This window comes from Hyperolius riggenbachi, chromosome 8 (genome assembly GCF_040937935.1).
Source record: "Hyperolius riggenbachi isolate aHypRig1 chromosome 8, aHypRig1.pri, whole genome shotgun sequence".
Lineage (NCBI taxonomy): Eukaryota > Metazoa > Chordata > Amphibia > Anura > Hyperoliidae > Hyperolius > Hyperolius riggenbachi.
Window position 1 is genome coordinate 71,159,865 of NC_090653.1, and position 26,206 is coordinate 71,186,070.

General features: G+C 44.0%; 1 pseudogene; it reads right to left on the bottom strand.

Annotated features, from left to right (window-relative positions):
• Nucleotides 1-4,096: 4,096 nt before the first annotated feature.
• On the bottom strand, nt 4,097-25,791 carry LOC137527352 (olfactomedin-4-like; annotated as a pseudogene).
• Nucleotides 25,792-26,206: the final 415 nt, after the last annotated feature.

The window sequence follows — 26,206 nt, forward strand, 5'->3', positions numbered from 1 at the left end:
TGCCTATGGAGGGGGAGAGTAAGGATAGTCTCCCACCAAGGGTTGGTTATGGTTAGGCATCCACTAGGGGAGGGTTCTATGTGAGAATAGGGAGAGGTTAGGTCATAGTAAAATATTGGTAATTTTATAAATTACCAATATTTTATTATATGAATGAAGTAGCTGAATATCAGTAATTCATCTATATTCTATATTCATATCCTGCACCTTTTTCAAATGTACGTCTGTTAAGAGGCACAGAAATGGTGAAGCACACTTTTTAAATTTTTTAAAAAGAAAACAAACAATATTAAAGATGAATTGCCCTTCTATGGCCAAACTACCGGTGGCACCTTAGCGCTCTTTTTGAATGTAAGTGTCTCTAGACAATCCAGAGACTTCCCATGTCTTCCTCAATACAACCACGACTGGCTAGGACCCTCTTCCTGCTTATGGGCGAGGAATTCCGTGCTGCTGCATAGGTGCAGCCATACCATAACCTGTGCAGTGTGGCCGTGCTTGTAGGTCAGTGGTCCTCAAACTAAGGCCTGCGGGCCGAATGTGGCCCCCCAAGGCTTTTTCAAATGACCCCAAACACATAATGTATAACTTATAGATGCAGCCCACTGCACCATTAAATATTGGCGGCCCACATATAGAATAGCAGTGCTGGCACCACCTATCCACATACTGTAGAAGCCAGTGAGCAGTCATTCACTGGCTTCCAATCTAATTCTGCATCAGGTGATACTGCTGTCACCTGGGTATGCTTCACTGTCTGGTGCACAAAGATGTTCTTTGGGCACCACATGACTTTATGGCTGCTGCTGGGAGTTGTCCTCCGGGCATGATTGGGGGAATCAATACCTAGATTCAATGTAATGTTTTTCAACATCATTTTATGTATGTTCTGGCCCCCCAGCAGTCTGAATTATATTGGCCTGGCCCTTGACCGAAAAAGTTTGGGGACCCCTGTTGTAGGTGGAGGGAAGAGCAGCCATCAAAACATATTGGACAATCCCTTGCTGGGTATGTTCACAGGAACCCGGTGCAGAAAGGTGGCTTCCCTTTTTTCTTGGGGAAGGTACAGGTTAATTTTAAAGTGGAATGAAACCCAGCATTTCTTCTTTACTCTAAAAAAGTATTTACAGCATATTATATAAAACCAGCATTTTTTTTTTTTACTAGAACAGCATTCAGAGGGTTACACACAGGACTTAAAAGTTCAGTGCAGAGAAATCTGGATGCATCCGAAGTGGAGATAATGTTATCTTGTGTTTACTTAATTGTATCAAGAGAGGAATGTGACACATTTTCTCACTGTGCAGAAGCTCCTGGACACAGACAGACACTCAAAGCATTTCTGCCTTCAATACATAATGAATAAAACCAGTTATGAATAAAAAGCAAAGTCATCTCTCAAAGCAAAAAACTGTACTTTTGGGAACTTGTAATTTCTAAATGAATAATAATACTTATGCACAAATGCAAACATGATAACTGTATGGCATAAAACAAGTAGGAAAACATGTTTTTATTGAATATTATGTCAGGGTTTTATACCGCTTTAAGTCAGAACCACATTTTTAGAAAGGCCACATAGACTGTGAACAATGTAAAAGTGATTCACGTAATTGAGCTGCACATGGAGAGGGGGGGAAGCTGAAAATGGAATAGGAAGGATATACTGTACACATGGGCTGCACATGGCAAAATGGGATGCTATGTAGGGAAGACTCAGAGCTTCTGTACCAGAAAGGTGGTGGGGTGGTGTGAGCAAATGTATTATCACATCACCATAATGTTAATTGCGAAACAATATAACTGCATGAGTATTGCAGACCCATGAATTCAATTTACAACAGATACTGTCATTTTACTCCGCTGAAACAGAATAACACTTTTTTTTTAAATGCTGTGTTTTATTATTTGATCACTCTAAAGATATTACAATTATGAAAACTTTAATTAATAAAATGTAAATATGTGATGACAAGTATATTTTAAATTACATTTTGCTAAGTTTTTTCTTATGAGGTTCTAATTGGATTCAGAGTACATAAGAACAGTAGCACTCAGTCTTTTCTATGTTGTGATAGTAATTTCTCTATATTGTGATAGTAATTCCTCTGTTGTAATAGTAATTTCTCTATGTTGTGGTAGTATTTTTTCTCTATGTTGTGAAAGTAACTTCTCTATATTGTGAGGGTTATTTTTTTCTGTGTTGTGATAGCAATTTTTTGTATGTTGTGATAGTATTTTCTCTATGCTGTGATAGTAATTCTTCTGTTGAAATAGTAATTTCTCTATGTTGTGGTAGTATTTTCTCTATGTTGTGATAGTAATTTCTCTATGTTGTGATGGTTATTTTTTCTGTGTTGTGATAGCATTTTTTTCTATGTTGTGATAGTTAGTCTTGGATACTAAAGTGTGTCATTGTGCTGGATCCTAATTTTGTAGATGTTATGGGTGTGTCAGAATGGGGGTAGTTTCCAAAATAATCTAATAGCATAATTATAGTTTAACAACTTCCCAATGATTTGATTGAATCATCTTATTTTTCATCTCAGCCCACAACTGAATAAAAGTCAATATCATTTAGGCAAACTGGAAGATAGGCAAAACTTGTTTTGTGTGTGTGTTGAACAAAATACTGGATTGAGTTCTCTGGAATCTTATTTATGTCGGTAATTAGCACTGCTAAAGAGATTTTCCCCCATTTTCCCTCTTTGCCTGGCATTTCTGCTGATCTCTTTGGCTGCAGCAGTGTCAGGATCACACACCTGAAACAAGCATGCAGTTTAATCTTGTCATATTTTTGTCAGCAACACCTAATCTACATATGCTTCTTAAGGGTCTATAGCTAAAAGTATTAGAGACAGAAGATCCGCAGAACGGCCAGGCAATAAGCATTGTTTAAAATGAAATAAATATGGCAGCCTCTATATCCCTCTCATATCAGGTTCCCTTTAAACTAATCTTCCTGAACCATTATCATCACGTTTTTTCATGTTTCTTCAAAAATGGCAGGTGAATTGATGTGGAAGATTTCCTTAAAGTGGTCTAACACCCAGCATTTCAACTTTTCTTTAAAAGGTTGCTTACAGCTTAGAAACGATTATGCCAGATTTTTTTTTTTTTGCAGAAATTCACTGAATGGATTAAACATGACATTTTAGTGCTGCATTTAGCTAGAAATCCTCCTCTGTGCTTAGGTTTAGTTACAAATGTATCTATTTACTTACAAAGTAATAAACAAACACTGCTCTGAGAGAACAAAGAATCCCTGGCAGGCTTTTCAGAGGTCTAATTGCATTCCAAACAAAGATACATTTGTAACTAAAGATAAGAACGGATGCAGATTCCTAGTTAAATCCAACACTAAAATGTCATGTTTAACCCATTCAGTGAATTTCTGCTTAAAAAAAAATCTGGCATAATAATTTCTAAGCTGCAAGCAATCTTTTAAAGCAAAGTTGTAATGCTGGGTGTTAAACCGCTTTAAACTGAGATGTCTTAAAGGACCACTATTGGGAAAACTTTAAAATTTAAAATAAATGAAAACACTTAATTAAAAAGTATATTTCTTACTAAAATGTGCTATTAATGATTTTTCTCCTATGCTGCTGTTACTTACAGTAGGTAGTAGAAATCTGACAGAACTGATAAGTTTTGGACTAGCCAATCTCCTCATGTTGGATTCTCAGGGTTTTATTCATTTTCAAAAGCGCTTAGTGAATGGCAGTTGCTCAGACCAACTGCCAGAATAGTATAGTGTGCACAAAGGTTTGTTGGAGAAAGGGGGGTGGGTGGATCCTGCATCTTTATATAAATCTTCTCCAGGGATTGCTTTTGTAAATAATAAATTCAATATTGAGAATCCTCCAAGAAGAGATGGATTATTCAAAAACTGTCAGTTGTGACACATTTCTACTATTATTAGTGAGAGAAACATAGGAAAAAAGTAATTTATAGCTTATTTTACTATTTTTTCGCTATACTGGTCCTTTAATGTACCTGTGAAAATAGATGAATATCTGACACCTTTTAGTGGACCATGTGGACAGGTTTGAGGAACATTAAGTTATAGCACACTATATTAGACTGGTTCTGTAATCTAAGGATTCTTTTTTGCCGTAAATGTGAGATAATAGGTGACCAGGAAGCCATCATTGTACATGTAAAGCATATGGTCATTTGGGTTGTAGGACAGACTATGCATAGTCCCAGCCATTTTCTCCACTAAAATACTGAGATGCCCTTCCTTTCCAGTATTGGTGTCATACATGTAGAAGATTTCCTCTGTCTTTGTATTGTATGTTCTAGTTGCATACAAGACTCCACAGGCCATGAAGGCATTGCTAATTCCAGGCTTGTAGATCGAGGTAGTCCAAGTCTGCTTCACCTCCAGTGTAGTAGCATCTATTTGGCTAATGATAATTTTCCCACCCATTTCCTCGGTAGCATATAGGACCCAAAGACCATCTTCATCAGCAGCCAAGTCGATGTCTTGATAAGATGTAGAAGAATAGGAGAAGCGATTATTGAAAGTGGCATCCTTGAGAGCCACCTGCTCCAATACATCAGTATTGAGGTTATATTTGCATATATTCCTAGTGTTGGAGCAATTGTAGTACATGCCGTTGTTGAACATGATCATTCCACCTCCTTGTCCAAATCTGTTAGAAGGGAGTCTTTTATAAGTATTGTGTTTGTAGATCAGCAGATCGTTGTAAGAGGCATAGAGGTATATATATTCCATTATGCGTCCATCAGTGTTAAGAGGGGCAACCCAGAACCGATTCTGATCAGCTTTTAACTTTGAGTCTTTTCCCCAACCTCCATATTTGTAGCCTGACCCAAACAAATTCTGTTGAACTAGATAGGGTTTGCTGATATTCGAAATGGGTCCATGGTTACAAGAACCTGTGCAACATAACAAGAAGTGTTACAAAATAATGCAAAAATGTCACACAATGTAAAACAGAAATGCCAGTAATATAATCAAAGAGAAGTTAGAGAACGTCTGTTATGACGTCTGTCATAAGGAACATAAGGTATTAAAACCCCCTTTGTTACCGCCACTCAACACAAAATTTTAGTAATTAATGTATTTTCCATTAATATATCGTTGTAAAATATTGTATAGTGCAGTTCTTTACAGTGTACACAGAATCATTCATATCTCTCACTGTTCTTTAGAGGGGTTCAAGATCTGATATGCCTACTGCAATGTAGGCCAGTCTGAAAGGAGCATGGTTTTGGAGAGAATCTAGGACACTGGCAGGAAACCCATGCAAGTGCAGGGAGAACATGCTGAAGAAATCCTTGGTTAGGATCAACCTTGCTGCAAGGCAAGAGTGCTAACCACTAACATACCAACCTGATATACTTTTTTTTGCAGGTCTTTGGAAACAGCACTGAGGATTATATACTATTGTTTGATGTCCTTTTGGAGAAAGGTATCTGTGACAGCTTGATTTACTCTACGACTGTGAAGCCCTTGTATCGATTTGCTTTCTTTTACTCCAATGACTATGTAGACATTGCTGTTGTTTGGTTGTTCTTTGACACACCTGATGGACTCCACATTCCCCTAATATGTAGAGGGTTGGTTGTCTCCTATACATTTACTTTAAGCATTAGCCTGTGGTGTCCTGACCCTTCACTTCTTGTTACATACCATAGTCTCCCGGAGGAAGGGCTGGCACATTAGGTCTAGTATGGTTCTGCTGACATTCCTCCAGGCGTTTCTGTAAAGCTGCAACCTATCGTCGGATCACCAAAACATTGTTCTTATCATAGATCTCCAGCTGGCCAACTATGATGGAAATGTTATGGATCTACAACAGAAAAAGGGAAAGCTGGTGAAATGGTGTACACATGTGCATGTTTGATGTTCTTATAGAAATCAATGAAGAGAATTCACATACTGCCCTTGGCAAATTGCCTTATAGAGTATGACCTTCTACAATTAGGCATGGTCCTCCCTGTCAGTACAATCAATTTAATGTTCCCCAGCTAAGAATTGATCTTATCTGCCCTGCTTGGGAGGATGGTGCCAAGACAGTGGTGGGACAGATCTTACAGAGCACCAGAAATCTAGGAAGTGCTAGGGGAGAGATTGGGCACAAGAAAGCTGTGACACAGGGGCGTAACTACAGTGGAGCAGTCCCTGCAACTGCAGGGGGCCCCAGAGCTGTAAGGGGGACTCTTCTACACTTCTTTTTTTCTGATAAATGGGTCCATTCTTCAGATCAGGTGTTTCTGTGGCTACACTTGTTATGGGTGTGAGTGTTAAAAAGTCTATGTGAGGAAACGCGGAAAAGCCGCCGTCTCTCGAGGTGAGGCGGCTGTTTCCGCGTCCAGCATGGCGTCACAACGCGGAAAAAACGCTGCATGCCGCATGGGCAGTGCGGCGGAATCCGCATTGGTAACGGCGGAATCCACATCAGAGGCGACCCCCGCATTAGATACATTGCAAAACAGTACTGGTGTGGCTGGGACTGATAGTCCACCAAGATTTAGACTTACACGCGCGCGAGCACAGAGGCAGAGTTTAAATAGCAGTTAGAAGGGTGTCGGCTGACCAGCTGGGTCAGCTGACAAATTCCACTGCTCCCATTGGACCAGCAATTAGGGAGGTCCTGGAAAGGTCCTAGAGTATATATACTGCTGGTTGTTCACTTGCTCCTTGTCTGGCGTTGCGTTCACATATGTGGGAGCACCCAGATCCGTAGTCAGATCCGTTAGTGTGCCGGGACCAGCTGGAGCTGTAATCCTACACTAAGCTAGATTCTGTTGATAGCTAAAGTACTAGTTTGATTGTGATTATCTGTTATGACTTTTGCCTGCCTTGACTATCCTCCTGAACTCTGATCTTGCACCTCGATATTTCTGATACTCTGTTGCCGAACCCCGGCTCGTTCCTTGACTCTGCTTCTGCCTCCTGATTTTGTACCCCGATATTTCTGATACCCCGTTGCTGAACCCTGCCTGTACTTTGACTCTGCCTTTGCCTCCTGATCCTGTACTTTATCTGTCCGTGTGTGTACGACCTGGCTTGTCCGACCTCGAGAACCGACCTTACCGTAGAGGCGGTTCCTCGCTCTGTTAGCGATCCTTTCTCCTGAGGGTCACTTTCAGATATCCCTTCCTACTGTCAGACTGACTCCTCCCGTCTTGGAGAGCTCAGGTCTACGGAAGGAATCTGTGCAGTACTCCTTACTGCATTGAGGCCTTGTCCTCTTAGTGTTACAGTTACACCAAACACTACACTCTACTCGGGTGATCAGAGGTTAGTTTGTATATCGGATTATCGGTGAGACTGCAGTTCACTTATAATCTGGTATATATCTGTATTTCCGGTGATACTGCAGATCGCCGGTAATCAGATACTCTCTGCGCCCACCGATCGTTACAGAACGCCAGACCAAAAAACAAAATGGACGCAAACACTGGTCGTCTGGGTATGCTTGCCACTTCGGTGGATAACCTCCATCAAGCACTGGGCCAGCACAAAGCTTTGATTGATGCCCTTTCAGGCTCTGTGCAAACCCTCCAGACGTCAGTTGATTCAGTGCGATCCCCTCCTAGTGATGACATACGTATGCCTGTACCTGATAAATTTTCCGGCCACAAGTCTGACTTCCGGAATTTCAAGAGTAGAGTGTTGTCATACTTCGAGTTAAGACCCCCATCCTCGGGGACTGAGACCCAACGGGTCATTTTCATTAAAACACTGTTAACTGGTGATTCCCAGTCCTGGGCATACAACCTGTCCCCCACTAATTTAGCTCTGACCTCAGTCGAGGAATTTTTTAAGGCTATGGCCGTAATATACGACGACCCTGACCTTGCGGCAACTTCAGAGCGGAAGCTCAAACTTTTGCGGCAAGGCAGAGGGTCGGTCGAGGATTACGCAGCAGAATTTCGTAGGTGGTCTGTTACCGCCAGATTCGACAATTTTGCTCTGATGGATTATTTTCTATCTGGGTTGTCGGAGGAGGTCTCTGATTTGATGCTAACCTTACCCGAGCCCACAACAGTCGATGAGGCCATATCATCGGCCATCAGAGTCGATCGTCGACTACGCCATCAGAGGCAGACTAGGGGCAGTCACCGGGTCAGGGTGACTTCGTATGTGGCACCTTCTGGTACGCCCGCAGTAACGGCATCTCCACCGGTGTCACCCTCTCCAGCCTCACCACCACCCGAACCCATGCAAATTGGTCGATCAAGATTGACCCAGGTGGAACGTAGGCGGAGAATAACAGAACAACTGTGCCTGTATTGTGCAGAAGCAGGGCACAGGGTGCGAAACTGCCCTAACAAGTCGGGAAACGGGTCTGCCTAGGAGTAGTGGGGGGTGACACCCTAGGCACTTCATTCTCACCCCAAAAAGAGAAGAAGTTACTTCTCCCCTGTACTATTACGTGGGATGATAAGTCTGTGGACACTGAAGCTTTTATTGACTCTGGCTCAGCGGCCAATTTTATGAACCTTGAATTTGCTCGGGAGTTGGGTATTCCTCTCACTCCAGTAAGTCCCCCCATTCAGGTCACGGCAGTAGACGATTCCCCGCTGCAACGGGATCGTCCCCTGTCTCAGACTCCGCAGGTGAGGGTCACGATAGGGGTATTGCATGGGGAACAGCTACAGTTTTTCGTTTTGAACATGTCAACCTCCACTATTATCTTAGGCATGCCTTGGTTACAGGCCCACTCTCCACAAATCGACTGGGCCACGGGTCAGGTAACCAGATGGTCTGATCATTGTCACCAACAGTGTCTAGGAAAGGTGACATTGGGTCAGACCAAGGTGTACGTGGAGGGTGTTCCCGAGGTGTATTCCGATTTTTCTGATGTCTTTTGTCCCAAGTCTGCTGATCAATTACCTCCTCATCGCCCGTTCGATTGCCCCATTGATCTCCGTGCTGGTTGTATGCCCCCTAGGGGTCACCTGTATAACTTGTCCGGTCCCGAGAAGTTGGCCATGCAGGAGTACATTCGTGACAACCTGGCCAAGGGGTTTATTCGGCCCTCTCGGTCACCTGCTGGGGCCGGTTTCTTTTTCGTTAAGAAAAAAGACGGGGGTCTTCGACCTTGTATCGACTACCGAGGTCTCAATAAAATCACGGTGAAGAATCGCTATCCATTACCATTGATAGACGACTTATTCACGCAGGTCACGACTGCAAAGATCTTTTCTAAGTTAGATCTGAGGGGGGCATACAACCTAATCCGCATTACAAGGGGCGATGAATGGAAGACGGCCTTTAACACACCCGACGGGCATTACGAATACTTGGTGATGCCCTTCGGGTTGTGCAATGCGCCCGCCGTCTTCCAGGAACTAATCAATGAGGTATTCCGGGAGGTATTGGGTAAATTCGTACTGGTATACCTCGATGATATATTAATTTATTCCAATAACCTCCCCGAACACAGGGTCCATGTGAAATTTGTCCTAAACAAATTAAGACAGCATAGACTCTACGCCAAGTTAGAAAAGTGTATTTTTGAGGTGACATCCGTCACGTTTCTGGGGTATGTGATTTCTACCTCAGGTCTGTCAATGGACCCTGCTAAAGTCACAGCTGTCCTAGAATAGCCGCAACCTGTGGGCCTGAAAGCCCTCCAGAGATTCCTGGGTTTTGCAAATTATTATAGGAGGTTTATAAAAGGGTACTCCACGATCATTGCACCCCTTACCAGTCTCACAAAAAAGGGGGCAGATACTACCCACTGGTCTCCGGAGGCTCAGAATGCATTTTCTAGTCTGAAAAAATTGTTTTGTTCCGCACCAATCCTGAGACATGTCGACACCGCTTATCCGTTCATTGTTGAGGTCGATGCCTCGGAGGTCGGGGTAGGGGCTGTGCTGTCTCAGCGATCAGGGTTACAGGGAAGACTACACCCCTGTGCGTACTTTTCCCGTAGGTTCTCTCCGGCGGAGAGAAACTACGATATAGGCAACAGAGAGCTCCTGGCCATTAAATTGGCATTTGAGGAGTGGCGCCACTGGTTGGGGGGGGCAGAGCACACGATCACTGTTTACACCGACCACAAGAACTTGGAGTACATCGAGGGGGCTAAGAGGCTTAGTCCCCGTCAGGCCCGGTGGTCCTTGTTTTTTACGAGATTCAGGTTTATAATCACATACACTCCAGGTAGCAAAAACATCAAGGCAGATGCCCTCTCCAGGTGTTTCGAACCTGAGACAGCACAGCCTTCCACTCCTGAATCCATCCTTCCGCAGAAACTGGTGTTAGCCGCCACGGAGTCTTGGGAAGAGTGGACAGAGATCTTGGGTCCCTTTCAGCAGGAGGTTCCTGAAGGGAAACCCGAAGGGGTCTTGTTCATACCACTACCATTCCGGTTACAGGTTCTGCAACTCTTTCACGCCCATAAGAATGCTGGTCATCCTGGAGCTGCCAGAACGCAGGATCTGATTGCCAGGTGTGCTTGGTGGCCTTCCTTGGCAACAGATTGCAAGGAGTATGTTAGGGAGTGTGCGGTGTGCGCCCAGAGTAAGCCCTCCCGGCTGGCACCTGTAGGAAGGTTGCAGCCCTTGCCCACCCCGAGTGAGCCATGGACCCACTTGTCCATGGATTTTGTGGGGGAATTGCCCAGGTCTGAAGGCATGTCGGTCATTTGGGTGGTAGTCGACCGGTTTAGCAAAATGGCCCATTTTGTGCCCCTGAAAGGACTCCCCTCGGCTCAAGAACTGGCTGAATTGTTTATCATTCACATCTTCCGGCTGCATGGCATTCCGGAAGACATCGTGTCTGATAGGGGAGTCCAGTTTGTGTCTGGATTCTGGAGGGCATTTTGCCACCAAATGGGCATGAAATTGTCTTTCTCGTCAGGCTACCACCCACAGACCAATGGGCAGACAGAACGCATTAACCAATCCCTGGAGCAATTTCTGAGATGCTACGTTGCTGAGGCGCAGAGTGACTGGGTGAAATTTTTGCCCTTCGTGGAATTCGCTCAAAATAATTTAAAGAATTCCTCGTCGGGGTTTTCCCCATTTCAGATTGTAACAGGGAGGTCACCCAAATTTTCCCCTTTTCCAGTTGTCTCGTCTCCATTTCCAGCACTGGAAGATTGGCAGAGATCACTCAGGGACAATTGGGGAATTGTTAAGGGGAATTTACAGAAGGCGTTCCAGAGTCAGAAGGGTCAAGCAGATAAGAGACGGTCCGTGGAATGGAAGTTTCGGCCAGGGGATCTAGTCTGGGTGTCCACACGGCACTTGACCCTGAAGCAGCCATCTGCCAAACTGGGTCCCAGGTTTGTGGGCCCATTCTCCGTGACCAAGAAGATTAATAATGTTACTTATTCCATTGACCTTCCCACCAGCATGCGGGGGGTGAGGTCCTTCCACGTGTCCCTTCTTAAACCAGCAGTCCAGGTGGGTCCTACTCCTCCTCCTCCCGTGTTGGTGGATGCCCAACCCGAGTACGAAGTGGAGAAGATCATAGATTCACGTACTGTACAGAACTCGGTACAGTACCTCGTACATTGGAAGGGGTACGGGATTGAGGAGAGGCAATGGGTACCTAGGAACCGCATGCATGCGGACGAGTTAGTGAAGGAATTTCATGCTGTACATCCCGAGAAGCCTGGTGGGAGTTGTCCGGAGTCCACTCCTCGGGAGGGGGGTACTGTGAGGAAACGCGGAAAAGCCGCCGTCTCTCTAGGTGAGGCGGCTGTTTCCGCGTCCAGCATGGCGTCACAACGCGGAAAAAACGCTGCATGCCGCATGGGCAGTGCGGCGGAATCCGCATTGGTAACGGCGGAATCCACATCAGAGGCGACCCCCGCATTAGATACATTGCAAAACAGTACTGGTGTGGCTGGGACTGATAGTCCACCAAGATTTAGACTTACACGCGCGCGAGCACAGAGGCAGAGTTTAAATAGCAGTTAGAAGGGTGTCGGCTGACCAGCTGGGTCAGCTGACAAATTCCACTGCTCCCATTGGACCAGCAATTAGGGAGGTCCTGGAAAGGTCCTAGAGTATATATACTGCTGGTTGTTCACTTGCTCCTTGTCTGGCGTTGCGTTCACATATGTGGGAGCACCCAGATCCGTAGTCAGATCCGTTAGTGTGCCGGGACCAGCTGGAGCTGTAATCCTACACTAAGCTAGATTCTGTTGATAGCTAAAGTACTAGTTTGATTGTGATTATCTGTTATGACTTTTGCCTGCCTTGACTATCCTCCTGAACTCTGATCTTGCACCTCGATATTTCTGATACTCTGTTGCCGAACCCCGGCTCGTTCCTTGACTCTGCTTCTGCCTCCTGATTTTGTACCCCGATATTTCTGATACCCCGTTGCTGAACCCTGCCTGTACTTTGACTCTGCCTTTGCCTCCTGATCCTGTACTTTATCTGTCCGTGTGTGTACGACCTGGCTTGTCCGACCTCGAGAACCGACCTTACCGTAGAGGCGGTTCCTCGCTCTGTTAGCGATCCTTTCTCCTGAGGGTCACTTTCAGATATCCCTTCCTACTGTCAGACTGACTCCTCCCGTCTTGGAGAGCTCAGGTCTACGGAAGGAATCTGTGCAGTACTCCTTACTGCATTGAGGCCTTGTCCTCTTAGTGTTACAGTTACACCAAACACTACACTCTACTCGGGTGATCAGAGGTTAGTTTGTATATCGGATTATCGGTGAGACTGCAGTTCACTTATAATCTGGTATATATCTGTATTTCCGGTGATACTGCAGATCGCCGGTAATCAGATACTCTCTGCGCCCACCGATCGTTACAGTCTACAATTGTTTATGACCCTTGCAAGTTGGGTCCCCATGCTGTGAGGGTCACAAGGAGTAGGCAAGGGAAAGGGTGTGAACATTGGGGGCCCCTTCAAAGTCTTGCTGGGGATCCCCATGATTTGTAGATAAGCCACTGCTGTGACAATCCTCGTCACGAGTTGCACCTTTGGGTGCCCCATTCCCCCATACACACATTACTCAGTCTAAGTCTTGCCTAAAAGTTCCCGGATATTGAGCTGACTTTAGCAGAGAGATCTACATAATATGCTCAATATTAGATCCCTTTGTGTCTCCATGATCTTATCTAAGGTTGTTTTTTACTCCTTTAAGTATAGTACTTTTCAATCCATTGTCCTTCTGCTGTCCCAAAACCTGGTACCAGTGGAAATCTATTGCTTAACTACAGAACCTCCCCCTCCCTGAGCATATTTGTGTTGCTGAAACCGAAACAGAGGCACCAATAATAGGATAAAATGTGTTAAAATCTGCTTAAAAGAGGAGGTAGTGGTGGACTTACCTCCCCAATCAGTAGACACAAATTCTGTCAATTTTTTGCTCATCAATAATTTATTCAAAAAACTGCACAAAGCAACATGTTTCTCAGGTTAATTTCCATATATCATATCTGGACAGAAGGGTTTGGCCACTTTTTGGACCTATTCCGGTTTTTGTACTCCCATTTCTGCCTGAAGAAGTGGGAATTAACCTACAAAATGTGTTTCTTTGTGGAATTTTTTCAAATAAATTATTGTTGATCAAAAAATCGACAGAATTCGTGTCTACTGATTGGCGAGGTAAGTCCACCACTACCTCTTCTTTTAACAGTTTTTAACACATTTTATCCTATTATTGGCGCCTCTGTTCTGTGTACACTTAAAACAGAGAGTGAAGTACAGTTTAAGCATTGTTTATCTTTTACCAGGAGTGTCTCAAAAAGTATCCCAGGTACCTCATCCTAGAAGACAGCGACTCACCAAAGGATGAGACCTCTCAAGGTTATGGCACATGCTCTGTGGGAGGCAGACTTTGAATGGACAAAGTTACCAAAATGATCATTTTTCCTAGTTTGGGCTATGGTAATTACCAATATAGCCTGATCTTTTCTATGCCTATTCACTTACTGTCCAGAACCGATGCCGACTCATTGACCATCCCTACTCATAATGCATCACTGATGCAATGAATTCTGAGATGATATAGAATAATGAAAATTTTGTATGCTGCTTATAAATGGACAAATCAAATCCCATCAAAGAGGAATTAGATTGGTCAATTTTCAAGCTGCAACAATTTGCATACATAATTCGCATAATTCTGCATCTCATTGACCATCCCTATTTATGAGGATAATGTCTTCCTCATGGGAAGCTGAATATTTGCAAATGCCTTGTGTTTTAGAAAATCATTGTTGGTTCCCCATGAATGAAATTAAATTATACATCTACTTTGCATGTTTTATAAATTAGTATATCTGATGGTATGTCAGGGCTATGTAAGAATAATAATATACTGTACACATGGCATCCATTCTTCTTCTCACACTTGTTTTGCTGTCCATGTGAAGAACACAGATTGGACAAACTTGCTTAAAAACTTCATATCCCTGTTAGCAAATATGTGACTATTGGGCTGCCCTAAAGTAGTATGAAACCCAGTATTTCTTCTTTGCTCTAAAAGATTATTTACAGCATATTATATACTACCACCATTTTTTTTTACTAGAACAGCATTCAGCTAGTTAAACACAGGACTTACGAGCTCCCTGCAGGGAAAACTGGACGCATCTAAACTGGAGATAACATTATCTTGTGTTTACTTAATTGTATCAAGTGAGGAATGGAAACATTCTCTGGCAATTCAGACACTCCAGAACACAGACAGATACTCAGAAAGCATTTCTGGGTATATTGCAATATGAATACACCAGTTATAAATAAAATGCAATGTCAGCTCTCAGAGCAAAAAAAAATTTACTTTGGGAACTTGTAATTTCAAAATGAATAATACTTATGCGCAAAAGCAAATATGATAACTGTATGGGATATAAAAAGTAGGAAAACATGTTTTTATTTAATATTATGTCAGAGTTTTATACCGCTTTAAAGTACAACTAAAGGTTAACATATTTATTTCCTTTTAAACAATACCAGTTGCCTGGCAGCCCTGCTGATCTTTCATGCATTATCAGTGTCTAAATCACACACCTGAAACAAGCATGCAGCAAATCCAGTTAACTTTCAGTCAAACATCTGATCTGCATGCCTGTTCTGTGTCCATGGCTAAAAGTATTAACCACTTGCCGGCCGTCCAAAGCCGATGGGCGGCGGCAAAGTGGACGCCGAAAGGACCGCAATACAGCCATCGGCGCTGCGTCCTTTCGGCATGTGCGGGGAGCGATCGCGTCACTGGTGACGCACACTTCCCCCGGCAACTGGCTCCGTCCACCCACGACGACAACCCGCCGGCCGTTCGTAAGCGCCGGCGGGTTGTTAACCCCACGATCGCCGCATGCAAAGCGTATAATACGCTTTGTAATGTATACAAAGCGTATTACACAGGCTGCCTCCTGCCCTGGTGGTCCCAGTGTCCGAGGGACCACCAGGGCAGGCTGCAGTCACCCTAGTCTGCACCCAAACACACTGATCTGCCCCCCCTGCCCCCTGATTGCCCACAGCACCCCTCAGACCCCCCCTCCCTGCCCACCCCCCTGACCACTGTTTGCACCCAATCACCCCCCTAATCACCCATCAATCACTCCCTGTCACTATCTGTCAATGTTATTTTTTTAATGCCCTAAACTGCCCCCTGGGGGCTCCTGATCACCCCCCACACCTCAGATTCTCCTCAGACCCCCCCAGACCCCCCCGCCCTGTGTACTGTATGCATCTATCCCCCCTGTAATAACCCACTGATCACCTGTCAATCACCTGTCAATCACCCATCAATCACCCCCTGTCACTGCCACCCATCAATCAGCCCCTAACCTGCCCCTTGCGGGCAATCTGATCACCCACCCACACCATCAGTTCGCCCGCAGACCCGCCATCAGATCACCTCCCAAGTGCATTGTTTACATCTGTTCTCTCCTCTAAACACCCACTAATTACCCATCAATCACCCATCAATCACCCCCTATCACCACCTGTCACTGCTACCCATCAGATCAGACCCTAATCTGCCCCTTGCGGTCACCCAATCACCCGCCCACACGCTCAGATTGCCCTCAGACTCCCCCTTATCAATTCATCAGTGCATTATTTACATCTGTTCTTCCCTGAAATAACCCACTGATCACCTGTCAATCACCTGTCAATCACCTGTCAATCACCCATCAATCACCCATCAATCACCCCCTGTCACTGCCACCCATCAATCAGCCCCTAACCTGCCCCTTGCGGGCAATCTGATCACCCACCCACACCATCAGATCGCCTGCAGACCCGCCGTCAGATCACCTCCCAAGTGCATTGTTTACATCTGTTCTCTCCTCTAAACACCCACTAATTACCCATCAATCACCCATCAATCACCCCCTGTCACCACCTGTCACTGCTACCCATCAGATCAGACCCCTATCTGCCTCTAGGGCACCCAATCACCCGCCCACACCCTCAGAACGCCCTCAGACCCCAGCCCTGTTCACCTCGCCAGTGCATTGCTTGCATCTATTCCCCCCTCTAATCACACCTTGAGACACCCATCAATCACCTTCTGTCACCACCTGTCACCCCCTAGTACACCTACCCATCAGATCAGGCCCTAATTTGCCCCGTGTGGGCTCCTGATCACTCGGCCAAACCCTCAGATCCCCCTCAGACCCCCTTCCGATCACCTCCCCAGTGCATTGATTGCATCTATTTTCCCCTCTAATCACCCCCTGAGACACCCATCAATCACCTCCTGTCACCCCTCTACCACTCCTATCCATCAGATCAGGCCAGATGCTTATACCCCTGAACAGTCATTTTGAGGCATTTGGTTTCCAGACTACTCCTTACGGTTTTGAGCCCCTAAAATGCCAGGGCAGTATAGGAACCCCACAAGTGACCCAATTTTAGAAAAAAAGACACCCCAAGGTATTCTTTTAGGTGTATGACGAGTTCATAGAAGATTTTATTTTTTGTCAAAAGTTAGCGGAAATTGATTTTTATTGTTTTTTTTTCACAAAGTGTCATTTTCCACTAACTTGTGACAAAAAATAAAATCTTCTATTAACTCACCATACACCTAACGGAATACCTTGGGGTGTCTTCTTTCTAAAATGGGGTCACTTGTGGGGTTCCTATACTGCCCTGGCATTTTAGGGGCCCTAAACCGTGAGCAGTCTAGAAACCAAATGCCTCAAAATGACCCATAAATAGGACATTGGGCCCCTTAGCGCACCTAGGCTGCAAAAAAGTGTCACACATGTGGTATCGCCGTACTCAGAAGAAGTAGTATAATGTGTTTTGGGGTTTATTTTTACACATACCCATGCTGAGTGGGAGAAATATCTCTGTAAATGACAATTTTTTTATTTTTTTTACACACAATTGTCCATTTACAGAGATATTTCTCCTACCCAGCATGGGTATGTGTAATAATACACCCCAAAACACATTATACTACTTCTCCTGAGTACGGCGATACCACATGTGTGACACTTTTTTGCAGCCTAGGTGCGCTAAGGGGCCCAACGTCCTATTTACAGGTCATTTTGAGGCATTTGCTTTCAAGACTACTCCTCACGGTTTAGGGCCTCTAAAATGCCAGGGCAGTGTAGGAACCCCACAAGTGACCCCATTTTAGAAAGAAGACACCCCAAGGTATTCCGTTAGTAGTATGGTGAGTTCATAGAAGTTTTTATTTTTTTGTCACAAGTTAGTGGAAAATGACACTTTGTGAAAAAAAAAATCAATTTCCGGCTAACTTGTGACAAAAAATAAAATCTTCTATGAAATCACCATACTACTAACAGAATACCTTGGGGTGTCTTCTTTCTAAAATGGGGTCACTTGTGGAGTTCCTATACTGCCCTGGCATTTTAGGGGCCCTAAACCGTGAGGAGTAGTCTAGAAACCAAATGCCTCAAAATGGCCTGTGAAATCCTAAAGGTACTCATAGGACGTTGGGCCCCTTAGCGCAGTTAGGGTGCAAAAAAGTGCCACACATGTGGTATCACCGTACTCAGGAGAAGTAGTATAATGTGTTTTGTGGTGTATTTTTACACATACCCATGCTTGGTGGGAGAAATATCTCTGTAAATAGACAATTGTGTGTAAAAAAAAATCAAAACATTGTCATTTACAGAGATATTTCTCCCACCCAGCATGGGTATATGTAAAAAATACACCACAAAACACATTATACTACTTCTCCTAAGTACGGCGGTACCACATGTGTGGCACTTTTTTGCACCCTAACTGCGCTAAGGGGCCCAAAGTCCAATGAGTACCTTTAGGATTTCACAGGTCATTTTGAGAAATTTGGTTTCAAGACTACTCCTCACAGTTTAGGGCCCCTAAAATGCCAGGGCAGTATAGGAACCCCACAAGGGTCCCGATTTTAGAAAGAAGACACCCCAAGGTATTCCGTTCGGGTATGGGAGAAATCTCTCTGTAAATGAACAATTGTATGTAAAAAAATCAAAACGTTGTCATTTACAGAGATATTTCTCCCACCCAGAATGGGTATGTGTAAAAATACACCCCAAAACACATTATACTACTTCTCCTGAGTACTTTTTTGCAGCCTAACTGCGCTAAGGGGCCCAAAGTCCAATGAGCACCTTTAGGCTTTACAGGGGTGCTTACAATTAGGCACCCCCCAAAATGCCAGGACAGTAAACACACCCCACAAATGACCCCATTTTGGAAAGTAGACACTTCAAGGTATTCAGAGAGGGGCATGGTGGGTCCGTGGCAGATTTCAGTTTTTTTTGTCACAAGTTAGCAGAAATGGAAACTTTTTTTTTGTCTCAAAGTGTCATTTTCTGCTAACTTGTGACAAAAAATAAAATCTTCTATGAACTCACCATGCCTCTCAGTGAATACTTTGGGGTGTCTTCTTTCCAAAATGGGGTCATTTGGGGGTATTTATACTATCCTGGAATTTTAGCACCTCATGAAACCTGACAGGTGGTCAGAAAAGTCAGAGATGCTTGAAAATGGGAAAATTCACTTTTGGCACCATAGTTTGTAAACGCTATAACTTTTACCCAAACCAATAAATATACACTGAATGGATTTTTTTTTATCAAAGACATGTAGCACAATAAATTTGGACAAAAATGTATAAAGAAATTTTACTTTATTTGACAAATTTTATCACAGAAAGTTAAAAAAATCATTTTTTGACACAATTCATGTCTTTTTTGATGAATATAATAAAAACCAAAAATTGCAGCAGCAATCAAATAGCACCGAAAGAAAGCTGTATTAGTGACAAGAAAAGGAGGGAAAATTCATTTAGATAGTAGGTTGTATGACCGAGCAATAAACCGTTAAATCTGCAGTGGTCTGAATGGAAAAAAAGGCTCTGGTCCTTAAAGAAATACTTAAGTGAAAAAAAAAATGATCTTTACTCACCCGGGGCATCCCTCAGCCCCCTGAAGCTGTATGGTGCCCTCGTAGCCCCGCTCCGATCGTCCTGTATATATATATACGCTATAGCAGCATAGAGGGTGATATAGCGGCTTGGAACGCAGAGAATCACCCGCGTTCCCAGCCTGTCGGCGGCTGTCGCCGAACCCGGAAGTAGCCGCCGGCGAGGACAGGACGATCGGAGCGGGGCTGCGAGGGCACCATACAGCTTCAGGGGGCTGAGGGATGCCCCGGGTGAGTAAAGATAATTTTTTTTCACTTAAGTATTCCTTTAAGGGGTAGAAAGACTGTGGTCCTCAAGTGGTTAAAGGGAATCTAAAGTGAAAATAAACGTATGATATAATGATTTGTATGTGTAGTACAGCTAATAAATAAAACATTAGCAGCAGAGATATGAGTCTCATATTGTTTCCAGTACAGGAAGAGTTAAGAAACTCCAGTTGTTATCTATGCAAAAGAGCCTCACTGAGCTCTCCGACTTTCAAAGTCGCAGCGAGCTCTGTCTTCTGAAGCTTATTATCTCAAGTGTCTGTTACTGTATTTTGTTTTATCTGCAGAGGAACGTTCTAAAGGTCATTAGCCTCCTCTGTGAAATCATTTAGAATGCTGAGTCGTGTGTAAACTTCAAATATTAGAGAATGATGCAATGTTATAAAAAAAAAGCTATATAACTGAAAATAAAAATATGAGACTATTTTCTTTGCTACTAATGTACTATTAATTATCCGTATTACACAACCAATTCATTATATCATAATTTTTTTTTCGCTTCAGTGTCACTTTAAAGGCAGAGGATCAACAGGGCAGCCTGGCAATTTGCATTGTGCTGGATTACTTGCCTGCTCATGTTTATATATATATAGAAAAAAAAAATATATATATAATTTCACTCACCTCCTGATAGAGAGTCTCCACAATTGTATTGGATCCATTTAGTGAGGTCTTCAGCTGCATTATGAGGGCCTCCAACTCTTGGATCTCCAACTTAATCAGTTCAAAGTCCAGTTCGGTGTAAGAGAGGCCTCCCAGCTCCATAATCTGTACACGCCTGGCAAGATCCTTCAGCTGATCCATGTACAGGACCAGGGTGCTCTCATAGATATGAATCTTAAATGAGATTGTACTTGTTATTTTTTTTATTATTTTAGGTAATTTTTATTTTTCCTGCACACTATTTAAAAGAGCAATGAACGTTAAAATTTGCCTCTGACCAAAACAATGTGTCTCTGACCAAAACGTGAGAACTTACACTTGCCCACTGACTAGTTCCACTCACTACAAGGTATCCAGAATGGAGAAAGACTCAGTATTTCCTGACCAGCAGAGCATGCAGCACTGTTGGACAAGCACTGTAGTTCTAAAGCAGGCACAGATGATGACAAACATTCATCAAAACAACTCAGGTTGAGTAGCAAATAATTTCTCATCCTAAAATATATATGTATATCACAAATTTGGCTCAATACAGCAGAAATAGGATTTAAAACGAAGTGAAGTATACAGATTGTTTCACAAAATTTAACATTTAATGCGTAGCTTAAAAAATCATCATCATGTAGAACAAAGAGCTCCTTGCGGTCACAACAGGGCAATAAAAATCTCCTTAAAGGGAAGGTTCAAGCAAAATAAAAAAATGAGTTTCACTTACCTGGGGCTTCTATCAGCCCCATGCAGCCATCCTGTGCCCTCGTAGTCACTCACTGCTGCTCCAGTCCCCCGGTGGCAGCTTTCCGACCTCGGAGGTCGGCGGGACACATTGCGTACATTTTTACGCATTCCTGTTGGTGCAAGAACATTAACACATGCATTTTTACGTGTTACTGGTTCAATGCGTACATTTCTACGCATTGAACCAGTAATGCGTAAAAATGTATGTGTTAATGTTCCTGCACTAGCAGGAATGCGTAAAAATGTACACAATGCGTCCAAACGACCTTCGAGGTCGGAAAGCTGCCAGCGGGGGACTTGAGCAGCAGTGAGTGACTACGAGGGCACAGGATGGCTGCATGGGGCTGGTAGAAGCTCCAGGTAAGTGAAACTAATTTTTTTATTTTGCTTGGACATTCCCTTTAAGGTACAATTATAGGCACAGCTGAAGTGGTACGATTGACAAACGCCTGATCATGTTTCACGGTTCACCAACCGCTTTATGAAAAGCCAACATTACATGTAGTAAATATCTTGCTGTTTCTATGATAACAAAACCAGTCCAGAAGTTAAGAAACCTTTAAAATGCTGGACTTCCAAAATAAATCCTAAGTATAACTTTCCATGAGTGGACACAGTAATTGAGATACCATGAATTGTGCCAAGGTTGAAACCTGTAGATTGCCAACTGTGATGTGCGGCAGTCTGTGCAAATTTGTTGGCACATCGTGGTTGGCTCTCATTGTTGTTTTTAACATTGGTGTTATCTATGGATTTTTCCCTTTACTCTGCCCACTTATGAAATAATCTACTTGAAGATTTAATTCAGTGGTCTGATGTTTTTCCTCCACAGTTTTTTTTTTTTTTTACTTCTGGACAGGGGTTGTTTTTTTCTTTTCATAGAAAAAGCAAGACAATTAATATATTTAAAGTTGGCTTCTAATGAAGTGGTAGGCAAACCATGAAACGTATATCAGGCCTCTGTCAACACTAATAACTCAGCTGTGCATATAATTACCGTATACCAATTAGGAGATGACATTGCTCTATTATGATTGCACGGAACTCTTTGCTATACATGACACTGGCTTTTTAAACCATGTATTAAAAGTTACGTTTGATGTGAAATATAATGTAAACTTCACTCCATTTAAAACCCCATTTCTGCTGTGTTGTGCCACCTTTGTAGAGGATGCATAGGATGGTGTGGTGGTGAAGTGGTTAATGCTGTTAGCACTAGAGTTACAAGCTCAATACCCAACCACAACACCATCTGTATGGAGCATGTAAGTTCTCTTTCCTGTGCTTGCTCCATTTTCAATCAATCCCACAACCTAAAGATGCACTGGTAGTTTCAATGGCTTCCCTAGACTATGGTAGGTAATTTACTTTGTGAGCCCTAGTGAAGTACAGTTAAATGGTATGATGTTCTCTGCAAATCATTACACACAATTGTGTTAGCACAATATATATTTGTACCATAGGCGATAATAATAATGTCAGGACCATCATATGCCAGATTTTAACTAGCTTAATGCAAATAATGGTGAGACTGAACCAACTAACAATTAAACAAACTTACACTAATACCTAGTACTCATGTACTTGATTTTATCATTATTATTATTATACCTCTAGAGTTCCCTTTCAAATTACACTTCTTGATTTCAAACCCAAGAAACTTTTAAGCAAGCCCTTAAGGCCCTATATGCGTTACGTTGAGTTGCATGGCAAAAGTGGGGCGCAACGTGACACAATTCAACGCACCATAACGCACTGCATTAAAGAGACTCTGAAGCGAGAATAAATTTCGCTTCAGAGCTCATAGTTAGCAGGGGCACGTGTGCCCCTGCTAAACCGCCGCATACGCGCCGCTAAATGGGGGTCCCTTCACCCCCAAACCCCCCACTGCGACACTTGGTCGCAGGCTTGGTCGCTCCTGGAGGCAGGGCTAACGGCTGCAGCCCTGCCTCCATTCGCGTCTATCAGCCGCGCATCGCCGTCTCTCCCCCGCCCCTCTCAGTGAAGGAAGACTGAGAGGGGCGGGGGAGAGGCGGAGATACGCGCTGACAGACGTGCGTGGGGCAGGGCTGCGGCGGTTAGCCCTGCCCCAACCAGGAAGTGCTCCCCCGCATTACGGAGGGGATTTTGGGGGACAGGGACCCTCGTAAAGCCGTGGGATAGCGGCGGTTTAGCAGGGGAACACGTGCCGCTGCTATATATGAGGTCTGAAGCGAGATTTATTCTCGCTTCAGACTCTCTTTAAGTGTATATAGTACCTGAAACATACCTTTCCAGACAAACATTAAGGCTGGATTCATACTTAGAAGCATCGAGCTGAGTTGCGTTGAGTTGCGCCTCGTTGCAGCATGCTTTTTTCAATGGAATGTGACACAACTCAATGCAACGCATCTAAGTGTGAATCCAGCCAGGGGCGTAGCAATAGACATAGCAGCCATAGCAACTGCTATTGGGCCATGGAGATGAGGAGGCCCAGGTGGCACTTGATGTGTTTACTATTAACTTTCCTTGGTTTCTTCACCTTCTGACTATGTCTCAGTGCCCATGGACTATACACAGTGTACATTGCATGGAAATGCAGATTTCCCAGTCAACTCAAGTCCATAGGGATGGAGCAAGTAGCATTGCTCAAGTGTGTCTAGATCTAAAGACTCCATGAAAGTGTTGCTATGGGGCTCCAGAGTCTCTAGCTACGCCACTGAATTCAGCCACAATATAATGTAGATCCTAGACCTTTCTCTGACCAAGCTGTGCTTCTTGAACATTCTGATTCAGAATTTCATTAGCTCTGGACATGAAGCTTACTTGCTGCCTTACCTCTTGTTTCCTTTCTATTCCTTCCTCACAAGCTTAGGGCTCTCTAACTTTGGTTTCTTGCAATTGCTTTGTGTTTTATTACATGCGTTGTGTTAATGACTGCATCCTTTGTGTTGTCCACCCTCTATGCTTGTATTGCTTGTATTACCATTGTGTACCATTGCTTGTGTTATGTACTGTATGTCTTTCTTTCATTGTACAGTGGATGATCAAACCACTATATAAATTATTAATGATAAAATAAATAATAATTACAGTTGATAGAAATACAAAAATGTTTAATCACTCATACAACAATTTAATCTTCAAGATCTACGTTACTTAGTGCCAGGGCCAGTTTTACTAACAATTGGGCCCCGGCAAAATTAACCTGGGGACCCCCTTAAAACATTTTCTGCAACCAAAAAGCGGCAGTAGGGTCCCTTTGTTGCAGGAAAATTCCCCCCAGGGTCCCTGATCTGAGTGCTGATATCCCCCCTCCCCCAATTACCCCTTAACCTAATTGTGCTCCCTGGGGCCCCTGCAAAGTCTTTGGCAGAGTAGCGTCTTACCTGTACTGGCGGGTGTGCTCCTCTGTCAGTCCATGGCTCCATGCACTCCCCAACTTCATCCTTGCAGGGGCGTCTCTCCTCCATGACCCGGCACATGTTATTATGCTATAACATGCCTCTGGCCATAGATAGTGGCGTAGCAATAAGGGGTGGAGAGGTAGCAACCGCATCAGAGCCCTTGGGCCAGAGGGACCCCCGAAGGGTCCACCCTCTATCACAGTATTAGCTCTCTATTGGTCCTGTGCTGGTAATAATCATTCTATAGATGATTTGAATAGTAGTAATCCTTAACACACAGTTCCCCATCCTCCTCTTGCACCTCTGACATTGTGGTTGCCATTGGCAGGTTTTGGTACGCCATATCAATTGTTATGTATAGAGTGCTTGGGGGGGGGGGGAGGCCCAATGTAAAACTTGCACCGGGGCCCATAGCTCCTCAGCTACACCACTGGCCATAGAGAAGATGCAGCCTTTAGTGGATAAAGACAGGAGGTGCACAGAGACACGGACTGAAAGAGGAGTGCACCCGCCACCAGCACAAGTAAGACGATTCTCTGTCAAAGACTTTGCAGGGTCCCCAGGAAGGGAGCAACAGTTAACCTCCTTGGCGGTAACCCCGTGTGTGACACGGGGTAAGCCGCCAGAGGGTGCCGCTCAGGCCCTGCTGGGCCAATTTACATCATTTTTTCTTCAAATACGCAGCTAGCACTTTGCTATCTGCGTGTTTGGTCTGATCGCCGCCGCCCACTGCCAATGCACCGCATCCCGCCGTGATACAGGCGCCCCCCGCATACCCCTTGCGCAGCCTGGCCAATCGCCGCCAGGCTGCGCTATGGCGTGGATCGGGATTCCCTGTGACGTCGGCGACGTCATGACGTCACTCCGTTCGTCGCCATGGCGACAGGGGAAGCCCTCAAGGAAATCCCGTTGAGAACGGAATTTCCTTATGGGCAAGTGGTGCCGGCAGCGATCGGAGACTACGGGGGGACGCCGCAGGGAGGGGGTAAGCATGTAGCTAGCGCTAGGCTAGCTACATGCTAAAAAAAAAAATAAAAACTCCCGCGGCCGCGTAGCCGCACATATCATACCGCCAGGGAGGTTAAGTTGTGGGGGAGACACTTTAGGGGCCCCTACAGGTACTGGGACGATTGCCCCCTTTGCCTCTATGATAGTGCCAGGCCCTGCTTAGTGAAAGTCACCATGTTCGCTATTCATTGCCTACCTTAGTGGTTTCTTCCTTGACAACGATGGTCAAGTTATGATTGGCCTTTTCCAGGTTCTCCAGTCGATCAGCAGGGAAGGTGGTATCTGGTAGGACAACGGTGCAGTGACAGACTCCATTCTCATCCAGAGATCCTGATCCAGAATCATAGATCCAATTCTGAGCCTTTTCAAACACAAACATATTATGGACTTTGCACACACTAGTGACACAAACTTTAGATGTGATATACTGAAATTCTCTAAAGCTTGAAAATAGCAGTAAGCATAAGTTATCCTGCAAGTCTTGAGAAAATTCATGAAAGAAATTGTCTACTATTAAAGGGAAAAAAATGGGAATCCTTGTTTGAGTTGTAGAATATTTGTAGTATTTTAGAGCGGTTAAAAATGGTTGCAAAGTTTTTAATGAAATGGGTCATGGTACTGCAGTAACATTCACAAACTTGCAGTTCAACTGCTTTGTTAAAAATATATAAATTTAGGAAAGCCTGCATTTATGCAAAAACAAAAGATAAAACAACTCATTGTAGGTTCCAACAGTGGCTATTCATCTACATTTTAACTCCTTCAGGGCTTGATTCACAAAGGCGTGCTAGCAT